Raw genomic sequence first — 11,340 nt, 5'->3', positions numbered from 1 at the left:
GAACCAGTACCATTTGCCTGCATTTGGTCAATACCCCTTTAAAGCCTTCCTATCCATGTACCTGTCCAAATGTCTTTTAAATGTTGTATATAGTCTCCCAATAAGGAAGGAATCAGACATTTAGGATTCAGATGAAAACTTATCCACTCAGAAACTTATGAATTTGTCATTCTCTACTCCTAAAGTCTGCAGAGGCTCAGTCAATGAGCATAGCCAAGTTTGCAATCTGTAGATTTTGGATTTGAAGGAAATTTTGAATATTAGGATAGATCAAGAAACATAGATTGGTGTCAAAGATAACCCAAGAGCCTAATGAATGAAGGAACAAGCTCAAGGGCTGTATGATCTACTCCTGCTCTCATTCTTTATGTTGTCAATCACAGAATAATCTCACTTGGCTCTTTTTTTAAAATGGCAGATATTCCCTTGAGCAATCTAAGATTAATCACATTGCCTTAAAATAGCATAAGACCTTTATCTATTTAAATATTCATCCAGTTTATCTTTCTGCTCCTGGTGACAAACTCAAGCAAACTTTTCAGGAAACAAATGGCTTCTATCCCCTTTTCTCACTCTCTTACTGATAACTTTAAATTGATAACTCCTTATCATTGATTGCCTATCCAAATGCAATAATCTTTCCCTTTAGCCCTTCAAAATGTCTAAAATATCAATTAAGTTTTATCTTAACCATTTTTGTTTCAAAGTCAACATTCCTGTATCCTAAGTATTTCCTATAATATCTGGTATAGTTTCTTGAATCAATGCTGTATAATCGCTGTTTGTAAAATTCTTCTAAAATAGCATATCCAAAATTACGCAGATGGTTTAATCATTATTTTGTACAAATTTATCATTACTTGTTTAATCTGGTACACTCACACTCTAATTATAAAACTCAAAATATTATGGCATTTAATTTTTTTTAAATGGACATTCACCTGCCTGTTTCAATTAGATCACCTTTCATTCTTCTAACTAAAGGTTATACCTTTACAGTGTGAGATCACTCTGTTCTGTTCACCTCCACCCTTACTTTATTTTTTATTTCTCGTGAGCTCCATGTCCTTCTCAGGTTCCTCACAATTTGACTTGCTGACCAGTAAACCCTGAATTTGTGCTCTCAGCAAATTTCAAGATTATGCTTTATTTTCACTAGCCCCCTCCTTCAGTCCAAAATAATAACACAAGAGCACCCAGGATTGATCTTTAAAGTACATTACTTTTAACCCTTCTTCAATCTGAACAATGCCCACTAACATCAAAAAATGTGTTTTCTGTTCATCAATCAATATTTGAGCTTGCACAATATATTACAAAAGCCATTCTCTCTGCATGTTCATAATGTCTCAGACTGCACAGTATACAAAGGAACCTCAATTATCTGGCATTCGATTATCCAAATTTCAGATTATTCAGCAAGATCGCAAGATCCCGATGCTTGGCTAAACCAAGTTATCTGGCATTCAATTATCCGGAATTCAATTAACCAAACGAAATAGCTCCCGCTCGTGTCCTTCAGATAATCAAGGTTCCTCTGTATTTTGGACAATACGCAATGTCACAGATCACTGCGTAATGAACCTTGGGTTTTTGCTTACTAAAAGTGTAAAACAATGCCATAGAACATTTCGATCCTCAGTCGACATCATTCTGTATTACGAACATGGAACAGATAGTCTGTTACATCTAAAAATAAAGCACAGCAAGTGTATAAATTATACACAAAATAAATTTAGAAACATATTATTTTGTAAAATAACTGATGATAAAAAGATTCCCAATGCTGTCATCAAATATTATCTTTAAATTTTATCTAAGCACTGCTTTCACAGCCTGAGACAACTGGAGATCAGTCTCTGCTAACAAACATTCATCTTGCACCAATCATAACCAATTGCTGTCACAGTGGAGTAGGAAGTGAAACCCATGATGGTAATGACTAGCAGTGTCTGGCTGTCTGAGGGGTATTCATGCTGGAGGCCAGTCCCTCGCCATTCAGCAGCCTGACATGTTATGGAAACAGGTTAAGGATCAAGTTGGCACAGAATAAGATGGGGGTGGCTAGCCTGGTGGAATTCAGATGTGTCTTATATTAATACATCTATGAACTACTTGAGAAACCACTTTAGGAAATTCTATTTTTTAAACGGTATCACAATATATACAAATCTTCTTATTACTTCAAGTAATGAACACTTGGTTCATTAAATTTTATTCAAGCTGTCTCCAAGGCACAGAATTACACCTTTTATTTTAATTAGTGAAAGATGAATAACATGCACTCGAATCTTGGCAGGATTCGTTAAACCTACTGGTTATCAAGAAACAGGGACTGGAATTGGTAGCAGCTCTACTCTTGCACCTTAACAGAACTTAACTCTCCATTGAAGTCATGTTGTCAGTGGGTAGGATGTAAAGCTGATGTTACACTTGACTCATCCAGCACATTAGGTTAAAATTGTCCCCCATGATTGGGAACAAAAAGATGGTTTAAAATGTTAATGATTGCACAGGCTTTGTGTTGTTAAAATCAACTAGGTGAAAGTGAGGACTGCAGATGCTGGAGATTAGAGTCAAGTGTGAGATGCTGGAAAAGTATAGCAGGCCTATTTTACATACAATTCAATGGATGGAAAGGCAAAGAGTTAATTTTAAACAATCCCAACTTTTCGTAACCTTAAGACATCTTATCAGGTCCCCCTTCAACCTAACCTTTTTCAAAGAAAACAACCTGAGCTTATCCAACTTATTTTCATAGCTGAAATACTCCATCCCACCAATCCTGATGAATCTCCTTTGCAATCCCTCCAATGTAATCACATCCTTCCTATTGTGTGAAGATCAGATAGGTCTGTACAGTCCTATCATGACCTCCCTGCTCTTATAATCTTTGCCATGACTGATAAGGGCAAGTGTTCCATGTGCCTTAACTACCTTATTAACTTATCCTGCCAATGATCCATGAACAAGCACGCAAGATCCTGCTGTTCCTCCGAGCTTTCTCGCGTCTTGCCACTCAGCGAGTACTCCCTTAGAGTCACAGAGTTATCGAGATGTACAGCATAGAAACACATTCTTCAGTCTAACTCATCCATGCCGACTAGACATTCTAAATTAGTCTGGTTCCCATTTGCCAGCATTTGGTTGATATCCCTCCAAATGCCTCCCATTCATGTATCCATCCAGATGCCTTTTAAATGTTGTAATTATACCAGTCTCCATCCTCATCCCGGCAGCCCACTTCACACACCCACTGTCCCCTTCGTGAAAAACTTGCTCCTTCGGTCTCTCTATATCTTTTCCCTCTCAACCTAAACCTGTGTCCGCTAGTCTTGGACTTTTGTTCTTTCTTTCAAAGTATATCACCTCACACTTAGAGTCACAGAGATGTACAGCACAGCCACAGACCTTTCGGTCCAACCCATCCATGCCGACCAGATATCCCAACCCAATCTAGTCCCACCCGCCAGTACCTGACCCATACCCCTCCAAACCCTTCCTACTCATATAGCCATCCAGGTGCCTTTTAAATGGTGTAATTGTATTAGCCTCCACCACTTCCTCTGCCAGCTCATTCCATACACATACCACCCTCCGAGTGAAATAATTGCCCCTTAGGTCTCTTATATATCTTTCTCCTCTCACCCTAAACCTATGCCCTCTAGTTCTAGACTCCCCCTTCTCAGAGAAAAGATTTTGTCTATTTATCCTATCTATGCCCCTCATGATTTTGTAAACCTCTATAAGGTCACCCCTCAGCCTCCGACACTCCAGGGAAAACAGCCCCAGCCTATTCAACCTCTCCCTATAGCTCAAATCCTCCAACCCTGGCAACATCCTTGTAAATCTTTTCTGAACTCTTTCAAGTTTCAGAACATCTTTCCGATAGGAAGGAGACCAGAATTGCATGCAATATTCCAACAGTGGCATAACTAATGTCCTGTACAGCTGCAACATGACCTTCCAACTCCTGTACTCAGTTCTCTGACCAACAAAGGAAAGCATACCGAATGGCTTCTTCACTATCCTATCTACCTGCGATTCCACTTTCAAGGACTCTTTGTTCAGCAACACTTCCAAGGACCTTACCATTAAGTGGTCCTATTAAGATTTACTTTCCCAAAATGCAGCACCTTACATTTATCTAAATTAAACTCCATCTGCCACTTATCAGGGTTAAATTCTATCTGCCACTGATCTGCCCATCTGATCATCTGTTTATATCCTGCTGGAATCTAATATCTCCTTGTTCACCGTCGAGCAACCAGCCAATTTTTATGTCATCTGCAAACTTACATATCACCACCCCACATTCTCATCTACCTGTATATCATTTATGAATATTGCAAACAATAAGGGACTGAGGCACTGATCCCTGTGGTCTGCCACTACACACTGGAGTCCAGTCCCGCAAACAGCCTTTTACTACCACCCTCTCACTCAGCCCATTTTGGGTCCTATTTGCCAAGTGACCCTGGATTCCATGGGCTTTTAGTTTCTTTGTCAGTTTCCCTTGTTGAATCTCATCGAAGACCTTTCCTGGCCTGGCCAACATTTATCTCTGATCCAAGAGAAGGTCAATCAAGACCAATTAACTGGTTGTTATTACGCTGCTGCTTGAGGGAGTTTATTGTGTGCAAGGACAAATGACAAAACTTCAAAAAGCACTTCATTAGCTGTAAAGCACTTGAAATGTCAAATGGTCACAAAGAGCTCAGAAAGCTCTTTCTAACATCAGTACAAGTTCAAATCTGGGTAATAATGTTTCGATGCCTTATAAGTTTAGATAAGAACATGAGAGATTGGCTAGTAGTACATTGAAATAGACAAGCCTAAAAATCAAAAAGACATGCTGAAGGATTGAGCAGTAAATGAATTGAATAAATGGATGGCTATTGCTTAACTATAGGAGATGCACTTTCTTTTCTCACCTGAGTTGCTTTATTTTTTTTAAATAGCATCTGGTTTGAATAAAAGATTTAATTTCTTCCTTTCACAAAAAAAACTTTCTCCTACTTCTAGTTTTCACTCCCCTCACAGATACCCAATATTTATGAAATCTGGCTTGCACGTTAATGTGACCATTTTTTAAGCATGCTTAATAATAGCTCCTGCCTCTGTGCACAAGATAGAAATCCAGTTTGATTCTGTAGAGATTTCCATGTCTGAAGGTGTTAACTGCTTGAACAAAGCACTTATCAACCTGCATTATTTGGGGACAAAGGGAAGATTCTCTTTGCTGAAGTTGATCTGACAAACTGAATCCGGGAAAAAGAATGTCATGATCACTGTTGTATTTAAAAACATGAAATGAGGGAACTGAGAAGGGATCATTCCAACTATAAATTTTTTTTCTAATTTCCTCCTCTAGATTGTGTGAACATGGCAAAGCACAGATTCAAGCTCTCCATTTCATTAATGTCCAAGATATCAGCTTGTTTGCTGCTGTTCATTCATTTTTCAATGTAATGGACACATTCTTAACTTGCTTGGGAATACCCAACTCGGGGCAGAAGAGATGCTCTTGCAATAAACATTCTATCACCCTTAATTTGCTCACAGGAATGGTCACAAACAAATACAACTTCCATAATAAAGATAGAGTATAATTGCCCACAATACAATTCACATACCCCCAAGATTTGGAAAGGAATCCTGCTGGTGCTCTATATAAAACTGTTGATCAAGTTATCTCCACTCTACCTTCAGTTCCTTCCGGTGCAATCTGTTTCTTTTAAATTTAATTTCTGGATTGTCTTTTCATCTGATTCACTAAATGTCTTTTACAAAGGGAAGCTGCCACTCTTACCTTGTGTGACTCCAGACCCATAGCAACATGCTTGACCCTTAACTGCCTGCTCATCAAGACAACGTATTTTGGTACTCCACTATGACAGTAATCTATATTCTTATGCAGAAAGACTGGACAGAAATCAGGCAGGGGCTAATGTTGACAAGGAGCATTCATCATATATATATATATGCTGCAAGTCTAGTGGTAAGACAGACAAATGAATGCAGTGTCCTCTCCCAAGCAAAATGCCCAGCATTGAGGTCCTAGCAATAGGGCAAGACATGTCATTCATAAATGCACATGCTTGATATTGGACTACAAAAATTAGGAGTAGTCCATTTGGTCCATTCAGTCTGCTCTGCCATCAACAGTATCATTGCTGACTTGATACTCTTCACCTCTATTTTCTGGCCTTATCCCCATAACCTTTCAGACAAAGCAGATCATGGTTGACCTGATACTCTTCAACTCCACTTTTCTGCCTTCTCCCCATAACCCTTCAGGCAAAGCAGAAGGCTTCCAGGAGGACAAGTGAAATGCTTTAAGGATGTCCTCCTGATATCTATGAAGAGTTCAAACATCCCTGCTGACCCTTGGTCACTGATGCTTTTGGTTTATGACCAACAAAATGGAGAAAATCCATTTAAAAAGGCATGGAGTTTTTCTCAGGAACATTCAAAAGTGAAGTTGGGGCATTCAAGAGAGTGCACAAACCTCCAAACAACTACTACTCTGCATTTATGCATTGGACTTATCAGCCATCTCAGAACCCATGACCAGAACCATCAAGTCATCTCAATCCCAATGGGATGACTAAGAAGGAAAGCATTTACACAACACAAATAGCAGGTAAAGGAAAGTTCCAACAACGCAAATAAATTAACCATGAACCCTTGACAGTCAATAGCATTACCAACAGTCAACATCCTACCAGAAAATGGACTAACCATTTTAATATAGTGGATATGCGACCAAGTCAGTAGTTGGGATTCAGCAGTGAGCAAATCACTTCCTGACTCCAAGCTGGTCTAAAATCTACAAGGCACAAACCAGAAATATGACAGAATAGTCTCCACTTGCCTGGACGTGTACAGCTCAAACAACAATCACAAAGCTCAACATTATTCATGACAAAGAGATCTTCTTGAATGCAATTCATCCATCATCTTCAACATTGACTCTTCAGCATTGATGCACATTGATAAGTTTGTACCACCTACATAACGTACCACAGTAACTCCTTTGACAATACTTAACAAAACTAAAACCTCAACTACTTAGAAGGATTAGGACTGAAAACAGGGATTACCACTGCCTGCAAATTCCTCTCCAAACACCATTCTGACATGGAACCATGTTGTCATCCTTTGTCCCTGCATCAAAATCCTGCACCAATTATCCTAACAACACTGTACCTCTTACTGCAACCAATGACCAGCAGCAGTTTGAATAGGTAACTCAGGCTCTCCATCTCAAATATAATTTGGGATAAACAAAATCTGTTCTTATCATCAACCCCATAAAACAATAAAACACAAATTTTAAAAATGTATTCAAATCACTTCAAAGCCTTGAAATCTCTTAGTTCAGGGGTTCCCAAATTTGGGGCCAGGACCCCAAATGGGGTTACAGATTGCAATTTTAAGATTGTGAATCTTGAGGAAGCATATATTATTATAGAGACGAGACTGCATTCTAACAGTTTTATGCTTTACCCGGCCCCTATCTCACAATCGTCTTTTGAAGCAGCTTTTGGCTTCCCATACATAACATTTCTCGCTTTTGCGACTTGTCAGTTTTTGTTTAATTACACCTCAACAAAACATCTGCCTTAAAATTGTTGCACAAATGTTGTTTACCTTCTGGTTATGTTCGAATATGGCATTGGATACAACAGTCAAAATATGTTCAATTATCTACCACTGCACCTACATCCCTGAACTTAATACAAAACCTCCTTTACAAACACAAATTTACTGCTGACGTCCCGTTCGAAATATGGAATTATATGATAGTTAAAGGATATTAACAACAAAAGTAAACTCTCTATTTTAAAAACTTGAATCCCCACATTATAATGTTTACATTTGAAACTTGTCTTTCTTTTAAGACACTTTTACAAAAGAAGGAACAACATTGCCACCCTAACATCCGGGAATTACTCCCTTATCAACATGGCCGCCACCGCCGCTGACCCCGACCCCCACGGCCGGGCCTTCACCTCAAAACAGCAACTCTACCAACGCTCCCGGCACACACCGCGCACCAAATGGCTACAGGCCAATCGGAATGAGGGAAGTGGGATCGACGTGTTCTGATTGGATGGCGTTCACGGAAGCGCACTTTTTAAATGTGTAGCTGAGAGCGGCCGCGCGGCGCTTGCTGGAGCTTTGGGTTTTGGGGGGTGGCGGGTTTCGAGAGTCGCTAAGAAATCATCCGGACATATCTTCACCGAAAAGGATTCGCCAACTTTTCGTCTGCTTTGGTAAGATTGAATCCAGGCCTGTCTTAGTATACGAATTAGGTTTGAATCCTCCCTGGGCTGAAATGGTTTCTGGAGACTTTGGCCGCCTTTTGTATTGAATTGAACTGTGTCAAAATCAGAGCTGCGATTGATCTGTAAGTTAACAGCGCGAGATTTCCCCGGCTTAATTTACTACGTTGACACAAACGTAGTAAAGTTTATTGACGAAGTTTGTATCTTTTTAAAAGCTGGAGTCTCGCTTTTGCGAGAAACATTCATTGTTTCCACCTTGGCTTACCCATAATATTCGCTCCATAATGATCCAGGAGTGATCTGCACCCTGATTTTAAACATCTTTCGTCGCTGTGAAAAATAAATTAGTACTCTGGAAAATTATCCCTGCTGGAGTCATAATGGATTTTTAAACTTGTTAGCAAAGTTTGTTTTCCATTCTCCCCAAAGTGACGTGAGTCCATATTTAAACTAAAATTTTGGTGGAGCCCCATCATAGCGAAATGTTTCATATGAAGTTTTGACATTTAACGGCGGAGTGGGTTTTAATTTTTGTTATCTAATATAATAGAAACTGCACCCAATTTACCCGAGATTTTAAATCTTCGAAGAAACTAGGATTAATCTTTGTTTGAAACCTAATGTTTCAAGCATAGTTTTTGTTTCAGTAAAACGAATGAAAACTGAGTTAGTGAAAAATAACGAAGTTTCTCAAAATATAGTAGGAAGTTGTTACCCAAATGATGTTTTTCTGAAGGTTGTCGTTTAAGACCTTCTTTAGGTCAGTGTCTCTATGTGGAATTTAACTGCATACATGGTTTAGTTCAGCTCCTTTCTTTAAAAAAAACTGTTACTTGCTCAAAAAGGAGGTGGTAAAATCACCCGGACCAGATGAATTACACCCCAGACTTCTGGAGATGAGACTTGGAGATTGTGTGCGTTTTTCAGGAATCACTGAATTCAAGGAGAGTCGAAGAGGACTGGAACATGGCTAATCTAACACCCTTGTTTAGAAGGGAAGGAGGCAGAAAACAGGAAGTTATAGGTCTGTTAATCTGAACCTCAGTTGTTGGTGAGATTTTAGAGACCATTATTAAGGATGAGTGCGGAGTCTTTGGAAGTACATGGTAAAAATCAGGCTGAGTCAGCATGGTTCATCCAGGGGAGATCACGTCTGACAAATATTAGAATTATTTAAGGAGATAATGAGCAATTTAGAAAAAGGCGAACCTGCGGACATGATCTATTTGGATTTCCAGAAGGCTTTTGACAAGATACAAGCACAGGAGACTGCTAAATAAGTTAAGACCCCATGGTAATAGGGGCTAGTTACTGGCATGGTTAGAGGATTGATCAAAGGCAGACAGTAGTCTTTTTCAAGATTGCAGCTGGCAGCTAGTGGATGTTTGCAGGAGTCAGTGTTGGGACCCCAGCTACTCTTGTTGTGTGTTAATGACTTGGGTGAATGAACCAAGGACATTGTTGCTAAATTTACAGATGACACAAAGATAGTGGAGGGACAGTGGTGTTGAGGAAGTGTGAAGATCGCAGAAGGACTTGGACAGGTTAGGTGTGTGGGCAAAGAAGTGGCAAATGCAATACATTTTGGGAAAGTGTCAGATTGTGTACTTTGATAGGAAGAATAAAGACCAGACTATTTTGTATTGGTGGGGGAAGGTTTTGCAATCTGAAGCACAACCAGACTTAAGAGAACCCTGAACGAGGATTCCTAAGGCTAACATGCAGGTTCATGATGGCAGTTAAGGCAAATGGAATTCCAGTCCTCTTCAAATGAATGCTGATATTCAAGACCAGTGATGTACTGCTGAAGCTGTATAAGACTGCATTTGAAATGTTGTGAGCAGTTTTGGATCCTGTACCTAGGGAAGGACATGCTGGCATCGGAGGGGGTCCAGAGGAGGTTAGCAAAAATAATCCCAGGATGAACGGCTTGTCATTGAGGAACAGTTGAGAACACTGGTTCAGTACTTGATTGGAGTCATAAGAACAAGTGAGGATCTGTTTGCAATTTATACAATATTGAGAGGCCTGGAGAGAGTGGAGGTGTAGAAGATGCTTCCAAAAGCAGAAGAGATTAGGACCTGAGGACATGGCCTTTAGAGCTGAATTTCAGAAGGGTAGTGAATCTGTGGAACTCAATGCAACAAAAGGCTATGGAGGTTAGTTTTTGAGTGTATTTAAGACTGAGGTAGGTTCTTGATATTAGATGGGGAATCGAGGGTTATGGAGCAGTTGAGAAACATATCAGCTCGATCGAATAGTGGAGCAGACTCGATGGGCCAAATGGCCTAACTCTATCCTATATCTTGTATTAAAAATACACAATTTTCAGGCCTTTAAGAAATGTGGAAATGGAACCCAACATTTCCATAAGCTTGTAGTTGTAAATGTTGAGCATCTGATTATACTGTGATTACTGTTTGAATACCTATTTGTAAGCAGACCTTTACAGAATCACCAGGTTCTCCAAAGTTCAAAAGAACTTTGCAATTAAGAAGTATCTGACTAAGTTGTTTGGTTATGCATGTTACAGTTAGTGTTAAAATTAAGGTATCTTGTATCTACAGTAAGATTTGGTGGATTTGTTTGCATTGTATTGTTGCAGTGAATTTGTTTAATGAGCAAAAAGAACTCCATTACAGTACAATTTGTTCATCTCACAAAGGAAGTCTCCAAAGAATCAACTAAATGCTAGGTTATGGTTACCAAAAATACACTTGAGTTTAGAGCCTTTCACAGCCACCAAATATTTCAATGTGCTTTGCAGCTAATGAACAGTAAGTATTTAAATACTGGGAGCATTGTAGTAGGCCTGAGACAGTGCTCTACGGAGACAGAGATTTGTGGATATGTTGCCAATTAAGTGCGCTGTTTTATGGTTGGCTGGACAGTGTCAAGCTCCTCGAGTATGTTGAAGCTGAACTCCCCCACACAAGTGGGGAACGTTCCATCACACTCCTGACTTGACCCTTGTAGATGAAGGATAAGCTTTGGAAGTCAGGAAATGAATTACTTGCTGCAGGACTTTGAGCCTCTGGCCTGCTCT

The 11,340-nt window shown here is 39.5% G+C and overlaps 1 protein-coding gene across 1 annotated transcript in view; it reads left to right on the top strand.

Annotated features, from left to right (window-relative positions):
• The first annotated feature begins 8,165 nt into the window (after positions 1-8,165).
• kif11 (kinesin family member 11) overlaps positions 8,166-11,340 on the top strand; it is a 39,035-nt gene continuing 35,860 nt past the window's right edge. The window contains exon 1 of the mRNA XM_060842385.1: positions 8,166-8,282. The gene's annotated coding sequence lies outside the window, so the exon portion shown is untranslated. The remainder of the gene's footprint in view (positions 8,283-11,340) is intronic.

Source organism: Hemiscyllium ocellatum, chromosome 22, assembly GCF_020745735.1.
Source record: "Hemiscyllium ocellatum isolate sHemOce1 chromosome 22, sHemOce1.pat.X.cur, whole genome shotgun sequence".
Lineage (NCBI taxonomy): Eukaryota > Metazoa > Chordata > Chondrichthyes > Orectolobiformes > Hemiscylliidae > Hemiscyllium > Hemiscyllium ocellatum.
Note: the sequence above shows the minus strand (reverse complement) of the source record. Positions and strands in the feature narration are given on the sequence as shown.